Here is an 8,945-nt window from a genome sequence, read left to right as displayed (position 1 = left end):
TGCCCCAAAATGACTGGTGGAAGTCAAACAGGTTGGCAGCTTGTGCAGCCTATACCACTCAAAACCCACACGCTGAGAAACCCTTTGCATCACAGCCTGCTGCAAGCAGCACATTTTCTGTTTCTCATCCCATCCTACCCTTAAAAACCTCCTCTTTCAACAGTTAAGAGAGTTTGTTTTGTTTATTTGTTTATTAGGATCAGCAAACCACCCAGAAAATGAAATTTACTGAGCTGGGGCGGCAAAACAAGCATCTGTCACATGCCTTTCCTAGGCAGCCCAAAGCATTAGCATGTAATACTCTCCTGCTGAAGAATACTTTAAGGTTAAGTAGGGGAGAAGAGAGAAAAGAAGACAAACTCTACTTATCTTCAGGCACAGGAGTTCAGGATAGCATTACTATGAAGCACAGTGCTCCCATGCTGCTCTCAACCTGTCCTTCTCCTCCAGTGAAGGTCTTCATTAATAGTGAATTATTTCACATAGAGAATCTTAATATTCTTCAAAACAGCTGATTAGCTAAGCGAAACCCCTTAAAGGTGACCCAAAAGTATACACTTGTCATGGTTTAAGACCAGCCGGTAACTCAGAATCATGCAGCCGCTCACTCACTCCCCCTCTTCTTCCTCCCCCCGCTCCCGGACAGATGGGGAGGAGAATCGAAAGAATGTAACTCCCACGGGTTGAGATAAGAACAGTCCAGTATCTAAGGTATAATACGAAACTACTACAACTACCACCAATAATAATAATAAGGGAAATAATAGCAAGGGGAAGGAATACAATTGCTCACCACCTGCCGACCAATACCCAGCCCGACACAAGCAGCGATCTGGGCCTTCTGGGTAACTCCCCCCAGTTTCTATACTGGGCATGACATGCTGTGGGATGGAATACCCCTTTGGCCTCTCTGCTTCCTCCCGGCTTCCCCTCCTCCCTGGCAGAGCATGAGACTGAGAAAGTCCTTGGTCGGAATAAATATTACTTAGCAACAACTAAAACCATCAGTGTTATCAGTGAAGTTCCCAGGCTGAAAGTCAAAAACACAGCACTGCACCAGCTACTAAGAAGGAGAAAAAATTACTGCTACAGCTGAACCCAGGACAGTATCCACCCCTGATTCCATACCATTCACAAAATGCTCAGATCCCACACTTTTCAATATACCATCACTTTTGTCTCATATATATATATACACCCACACACAAAGAGAGAGATATCATTCCTTAATCCAAGGACCAATCCCTATAAAGTTGCTGAATTCATCCAGTCCATGATGTCAGGCTCCATCTCTTGTAATAGTCTTTCAGGGCAGGAGGGACGCTTTGTAGTGTTGGGTTGTTGCCAGCGGCGGACACCGCTGAACTCGTCTGGTCACTGCAGAACTCGTCTGGTTTCATCAAAATTCATTCTTCGTTGGGGTGATGACTGGAGGGAAGTCAAGGTCAGTTGCTGGCAACGCGAAGATATCTAGCTGGTGGGCTATAAAAGTGTTATAGAGCAGGCAACAGCATACAATTCAGTTCATTGGCTGTTTTCCCCCAAAATTAAATCCCCTTGAGGTACACATCAGACTTCCCCATCTTCCCGCATTACCCACCAAGTATATCCAGGTCCCTGAGCAAAAGCAATCCCACGAGTGGGTTTGCCTTTACCTGAAGCAGGAATAACCCAGACTGTCTTCCCCAACAAATTCTTTAGGTGCACCACAGGAACATTATCCCCCTCTACAGTAAGTAAAAGTTCTGATTGGGCTGGGCCAGCCCTGTTGGCAGATCCCCTCGTGTTGACCAACCAGGTGGCTTCTGGTAAATGTGTATCCCAGTGTTTGAAAGTCCCACCACCCATTGCTCTCAGTGTGGTTTTTAAGAGCCCATTGTACCGTTTGATTTTCCCAGAGGCTGGTGCATGGTAGGGGATGTGATACACCCACTCAACCTATGCTCTTTGGCCCAAGTGTCTATAAGGTTGTTCCGGAAATGAGTCCCATTGTCTGACACAGTTCTCTCTGGGGTGCCGTGTCGCCACAAGACTTGTTTCTCAAGGCCCAGAATAGTGTCCCGGGCAGAGGCGTGGGGCACAGTGAATGTTTCCGGCAATCCGGTGGTTGTTTCCACCATGGTAAGTACATAGCGCTTGCCTTGGCAGGTCGGTGGAAGTCTGATATATATTCAGTCTGCCAGGCCGCCCCATATTTGTTATTCAGCCATTGTCCTCCATACCAGAGAGGCTTTAACCGCTTGGCTTGATTAATTGCAGCATATTTCACATTCATGAATAACCTGGGCAATAGCGTCCATTGTTAAGTCCACCTCTCGATCACGAGCCCATCTATATGTTGCATCTCTGCCTTGATGGCTTGGGGTGTCATGGGCCCACTGGGCTCAAAATAATTCACCCTTATGTTACCAATTTAAATCCATCTGAGCCACTCCAATCTTAGCAGCTATATCCACTTCGTGGTTGTTCTGGTGTTCCTCAGTGGCCAGACTCTTGAGTACATGAGCATCTACGTGGCGTGCCTTCACCACCAGGTTCTGTACCCAGGCAGCGATATCTTGCCACAATGCAGCAGCCCAGATGGGTTTACCTCTGCGTTGCCAGTTGCTCTGCTTCCATTGCTGCAACCACCCCCACTATAAAGTACTGGCCATGTTTCTCATTCAGCAATGTCCAAGGCCAGCTGGATGGCTTTCACCTCTGCAAACTGACTCGATTCACACCCTCTCCTTCAGCAGTTTCTGCCACTTATTGTAGGGGACTCCACACAGCTGCCTTCCATCTCCGAACACTTTCACACAATATGGCAGGACCCATCAGTAAACAAGGCATATTGCTTCCCACTTTCTGACAGTTGATTATATGGTGGGGCCTCTTCAGCACGCATCACCTCCTCCTCTGGTGACATTCCAAAATCTTTGCCCTCTGGCCAGTCCATGATGACTTCTAGAATTCCTGGACAACTGGGATTTCCTATTCGAGCTTGTTGTGTAATTAGTGTGGCCCACTTAGTCCATGTAGCATCGGTTGCATGATGTGTAGAGGAGACTCTGCCCTTGAACATCCAGCCCAGCACAGGCAACCAGGATGCCAGGAGGAGCTGTGCTTCAGTTCCAATCACTTCTGAAGCAGCTCAAACCCCTTCATAGGCTGCCAGTATCTCTTTCTCAGTGGGAGTGTGGCTGGCCTCGGATCCTCTGTACCCCTGACTCCAAAAGCCGAGGGGTCCACCTCGAGACTCCCCTGGAGCTTTCTGCCAGAGGCTCCAGGTAGGACCATTCTCCCCGGCTGCAGTGTAGAGAACATTTTTCACATCTGGCCCGGCCCGGACTGGTCCAAGGGCTACTGCATGAACTCTCTCTTGTTTAATTTGTTCAAAGGCTTGTTGTTGCTCAGGGCCCCATTTGAAATCATTCTTCTTCCACATCATGTGATAGAGAGGGCATAAAATCAGACTGTAAATTTGGATGTGCATTCTCCAGTACCCCACAACTCCAAAGAAAGCTTGTGTTTCTTTCTTGTTAGTTGGTGGAGACATTGCTGTTATCTTGTTGATTACATCTGTGGGGATCTGGCGACATCCATCTTGCCATTTTATTCCCAAAAACTGAATCTCCTGTGCAGGTCCCTTGACCTTACTCCGTTTTATGGCAAAACCAGTCTTCAGCAGGATTTGGATTATTTACCTCCCTTTCTCAAAAACTTCTTCCGCTATATCACCCCACACGATGATGTCATCACTGTTTTGCAGGTGTTCTGGAGCTTGCCCCTGTTCCAGTGCAGTCTGGATCAATCCATGGCAGATCGTAGGGCTGTTTTTCCACCCACGGGGCAGTCGGTTCCAAGTGTACTGGACGCCCCTCCAGGTCAAAGAGAAGTGTGGCCTGCACTCTGCTGCCAAAGGGATTGAGAAAAATGCATTGGCAATATAACTTGTGGCATCCCCCTTGGCTGCCTTTGACTCCAGTTCATACTGAAGTTCTAGCATGTCCGGTACGGCAGCACTCAATGGTGGTGTGACTTCGTTCAGACCATGATAGTCTACTGTTAGTCTCCACCCTCCATCAGACTTTTGCACTGGCCATATGGGGCTATTAAAGGGTGAGTGTGTCCTGCTGATCACTCCTTGGCTACGGGTCAGCTTATGGATGGGAATCAGGGAGTCTCGGTTGGTACAACATTGCCGCCGGTGCACTGTTGTGGTCGCAATTGGCACTTGTTGTTCTTCGACCTTCAGCAACCCCACAACAGAAGGATCCTCTGAGAGACTGGGCAAGGTGGACAGCTGCTTAATTTCCTCTGTCTCCAAGGCAGCGATACCAAAAGCCCATCTATACCCTTTTGGGTCTTTGAAGTCCCCTCTCCTGAGATAGTCTATGCCAAGGATGCATGGAGCCCCTGGACCAGTAACAATGGGGTGCTTTTGCCACTTCCTCCCAGTCAGGCTGATTTCAGCTTCCAGTACAGTCAACTCTTGGGATCCTTCTTTCTCTCCAGAAATATAAATGGGTTCCACCCCTTGATACCTTGATGGCATCAGAGTACACTGTGCACCGGTATCTACTAGAGCCTTATACTTCTGTGGGACTGATGTGCCAGGCCATCTGATCCACACAGTCCAGTAAACCCGATTATCCCTCTCCTCCACCTGGCTGGAGGCAGGGCCCCTCCAATAGTAATTATAAGATTGTCCACTTATGTCATGTAGAAAGGGATTAGTATTCCTTATCACAGGAGCTGGAGTAAAATCAGTTCTTCCAGTCCATCTGGGAAACTGCTCACCAGAGACTGGAGCAGTAGCTTTCCTGGGAGGATCATCCTTGACCACTGTTCTCCTCTTCAGTTCACGCACCCGTTGCTCCAGAACTGAGGTAGATTTTCCATCCCACTTTCTCATGTCTTCCCCGTGATCCCACAGGTAAAATCATAGGGTGGCCTGTGGCATGTACCTCCTATATTTTCTCTCTCGGGCAGTAGGGAGCCTTCTGTTAATAGCTGAGACAGGGGTTGGTACACGTGGGGAGCTGGATAGATCGGATAAATTGTCTCTCAATTGTTTGAACTCCTGGGACAGTTTTTTCACAGCTGAAATGATGGAAGGGGTGAGATTGTCTTCGAACTCTTGGAGTTGACGAGTCACTTCATCCACTGTTGGTGGTGCCAGGTCATTCCAGGTCATTGATGCCAATGAGTGGGCATATGATGATGGCGCACTCTGTGTAAGTTTCCGCCACATGGGTCGTGTACATTCGACTTCATCTGGATCTATGGATGCATTCCTGGCATCCGGCCTACGATAGATCATCTCTAGAATGGCTGATTCCCTCAGGGACTGGATGCCTCTCTTTATCGTGGTCCACTTGGCTGAGCGACTCCTAACATTGTCCTTGTAGGGAAACCTTTCCTTCACAGCTGCCAAGAGCCGCCTCCAAAGGCTGAGGGCTCTTTTCTCTCTTGCAATCACTTTGTCAATTCCTCCTTCCCTAGCAAGTGATCCCAGCTGCTTGGCTTCCCTACCTTCTAGGTCATGACCGTCGGCCTCATTGTCCCAGCATCGGAGAAACCGGGTGACGATGTGCTCCCCTGGAAGACGGCTGAAATCTTTTTGCATATTCTGCAGCTCGGTCGAGTTCCAGGGTTGAGAAGTCACCTCTTCTTTGTCTTCATCCGATTCACGTAGTAATAACTCTTGTTCAGGTGCCGTCCCTCATAGTAAGTGCATTGGGTCTTCATCTTTCTTCACTGCACGGGTTGCTCTTTGTGCCTCTCGTTTGCTTTTCCCCTTGCTTAGAGGGGCAACAGATATTGTCACAAATTGGCCATTTGGTTTAGCTGCAGTGTCTTTCACTGGGGTTGGAGTGGCTGCAGTGTCTGCTGTCAGGGTTGGTGAAGCTGTTGCGCTTGGGGGTTGAGTAACACTAACAGCTGTGTTGTCTGTTGCTGTCAGGGTTTGAGTAGCTGCTGTACTTGTTACTGGGGTTGGTGTAGCTGTGGTGCTTGGAGAAGCTGCGTTGTCTGTTTCTGTTGGAGTTTGAGCAGCTGCTGTGCTTGTCACTGGGGTTGGTGTAGCTGCTGTGCTTGGAGTTGGAGTAGCTGCGTTGTCTGTTGCTTTGCCATCAGATCCAGAGACATCTTTTTTCCTTTGAAGGTGCTGGATAGTGTTGAGCAGGGCTCTGTAGGTGGAGACCAAGCCCCAGCATGTTGCCATGATTTGTCCCTCTCTGGTATAACCAGGTTGACAGCACACCTTGTTTAGGTGTTTTACTAGTTTTTCCGGATGTTGCACTTGTTCAGTGGTGAAGTTCCAAAGCACTGGAGGGGCCCACTGGCCTAGATACTTGCCCATACTATCCCATGCACCCGGCCACTCATGACTGTCCAGCCTCGGGGAAAATCTCTTGGTGGTCCTCCCATATTGTCATCTAACCCTAGACCAGATTTGAACCTGATACTGCTTAACTTTCAAGATCAGACGAAATAGGGTGTTCCCAGGGCGGGATGGCCATGGGTAAAACACACTCCGTATGTTTGCCAACATGCTGATCCCTAGCACAATCAGCAGGCAGGTCTCAAGGGCATTCACAGGCCATCCAAAACCTTCAGAACTCTCAAATGCTGCCGTAAACACTCTGGTGGGGGAGCAGGAGGTGTAAGGGAATGCCTTCTTCGCAGGTTGACCCTCCTGAGGAGAAAAAAAAAAAGATATGTAATTGCTAAAAAATTCCATTATATACCTCCCAAAATATAGAGGTGATTACCACGTCGGGAACAGAAGCCAGACCAATTTCATGATCAATGAGTCTATTGTATTACAAGTCATTACCATGAAGTACAGTGAAACAAGAACCTTAGCCCAGGCCCCCCAGCCGATAAACACTGAAACAGCAAATACTGCCTCTAAGTAAGGTACAACATGCTGAAACTCTGAGATCAAGCGCAACATCTCTGAGAGCCAATAAATCAACATTTTGATGAGTGACTATTAATCCAAAACAATGAATGCTTATCACAAATATGATTAGACACACTCTGGTCAGATCTGTCATTATCTCAACCCTACGAGCCGCATGTTGGGCGCCACACAGAACTGTCATGGTTTAAGCCCAGCCGGTAACTCAGAACCATGCAGCCGCTCACTCATTCCCCCCCTTCTTCCTCCCCCTGCTCCTGGAGGGATGGGGAGGACAATCGAAAGAATGTAAATCCCACAGGTTGAGATAAGAACAGTCCTGTAACTAAGGTATAATACAAAACCACTACTACCACCACTAATAATAATAATGATAAGGGAAATAACAAGGGGAGAGGATACAATTGCTCACCACCCGCCAACCGATACCCAGCCCGACCCGAGCAGCGATCTCGGCCTTCCGGGTAACTCCCCCCAGTTTCTATACTGGGCATGACATGCTGTGGTATGGAATACCCCTTTGGCTGGTTTGGGTCAGGTGTCCTGTCTCTGCTTCCTCCTGGCTTCCCCTCCTCCCTGGCAAAGCATGAGACTGAGAAAGTCCTTGGTTAGAGTAAACATGACTTAGCAACAACTAAAAACATCGGTGTTATCAATGTTGTTCCCAGGCTGAAAGTCAAAAACACAGCACTGCACCAGCTACTAAGAAGGAGGAAAAATGACTGCTGTAGCTGAACCCAGGACAAGGTTATATACATTTTCAGTACTATCAGCACAGTGAATATAAGAACTAGTAGGGTTACAACATTTGATAGCAACAACATTAGCATTAGCTATAATTTCTACATCTTAATCCATTTGATGTTGTACAAACAACTATTAGTAGCGTTTTTCTTACAAAATGGTTGTCCGCCTCTGTACTCCTGAGGAAAATGCTGAACTTGCTATGATGGTAAGGTTCATTCACATTACAGATGCAATTATCTTGTCTCCAAGATCTGGTGCCACTCTTCCATCTCCAGCGCACAAGTGAGATGTCACTCCTTTTCAGATATCTTCCTAGGGTAATGGCATTGCCCAAAGGGTCATGAGGCACATGAGGACAGCTAGGATTCTCCCGGCTTTTGTTTGAACCTGTCCATAATGTCATTAATTTTGTGTTCAGTGAAATCTTCTAAAATGTACTGCCTAAACGGATGACCTAGAGGGTCATGTTCCAATTTTCTCTGTAATATTGGCTTTGCTTCAACAAACACCTCACCCTCTGGACTACTATCCACATCGGTTGAATCCCACACATCTCCGTCCCATTTCTCAGGGTCCCAATTCCTTCCTGCCTCCACAATCACTGCATGCACTTTTTGCTGGTTTACTTGACCTCTTCCTTTTCTATATTTATCCTGGGCAAAATGAACAGCCTCTTTTTCTGCTACCGTTTGATAAGTGTCCAGTTTATCAGTTAGTAATCGATTTTGGCATTGTAACATAACTATTTTTCCCTGCAATTCACAAACTTGTTTCTACAAATCCATCTTCTCCCTCTGTATTCACTCTCCCCGCTGATGCTGCTTTCGGTATGCAGCCAGCAGAATCCACCCCCATCTTCCCAGAGCAATTAACTTCTCTCCTTTTTCTACCGATACTTTTTGCAAACATTTAACTACATCAGGAGGGTTTGCCTCATTCAAACAGGAGTTCCAATTCTCACATAAACCATAACACGACCATTCAGCAGCTATGTTACGATAAGGTAATTGTTCCCAGCCAGGGGTATCCAGCTCCACCGTCTTAGGAACCTTTTTCTTTATCTTAAAAAATGCCATTTTGTTTCGTATCCTGCCAACTACGCCAAAATGTTCTGCTGACAGACAGGGTACGCCACAAAGTGACCACACACTAGCTGTATAATATGCAGAGTTTATTAAACAAGCACGCTAAAGTTAATAAGCACACTAAAGCAAGCACACTAATGTGAACTAGGTAAATATCTCTCTCTATATAGTGAATAAGTAGAATAAAGCAAACCAGAGATATA

Source organism: Strigops habroptila, chromosome W (genome assembly GCF_004027225.2).
Source record: "Strigops habroptila isolate Jane chromosome W, bStrHab1.2.pri, whole genome shotgun sequence".
Lineage (NCBI taxonomy): Eukaryota > Metazoa > Chordata > Aves > Psittaciformes > Psittacidae > Strigops > Strigops habroptila.
Note: the sequence above shows the minus strand (reverse complement) of the source record.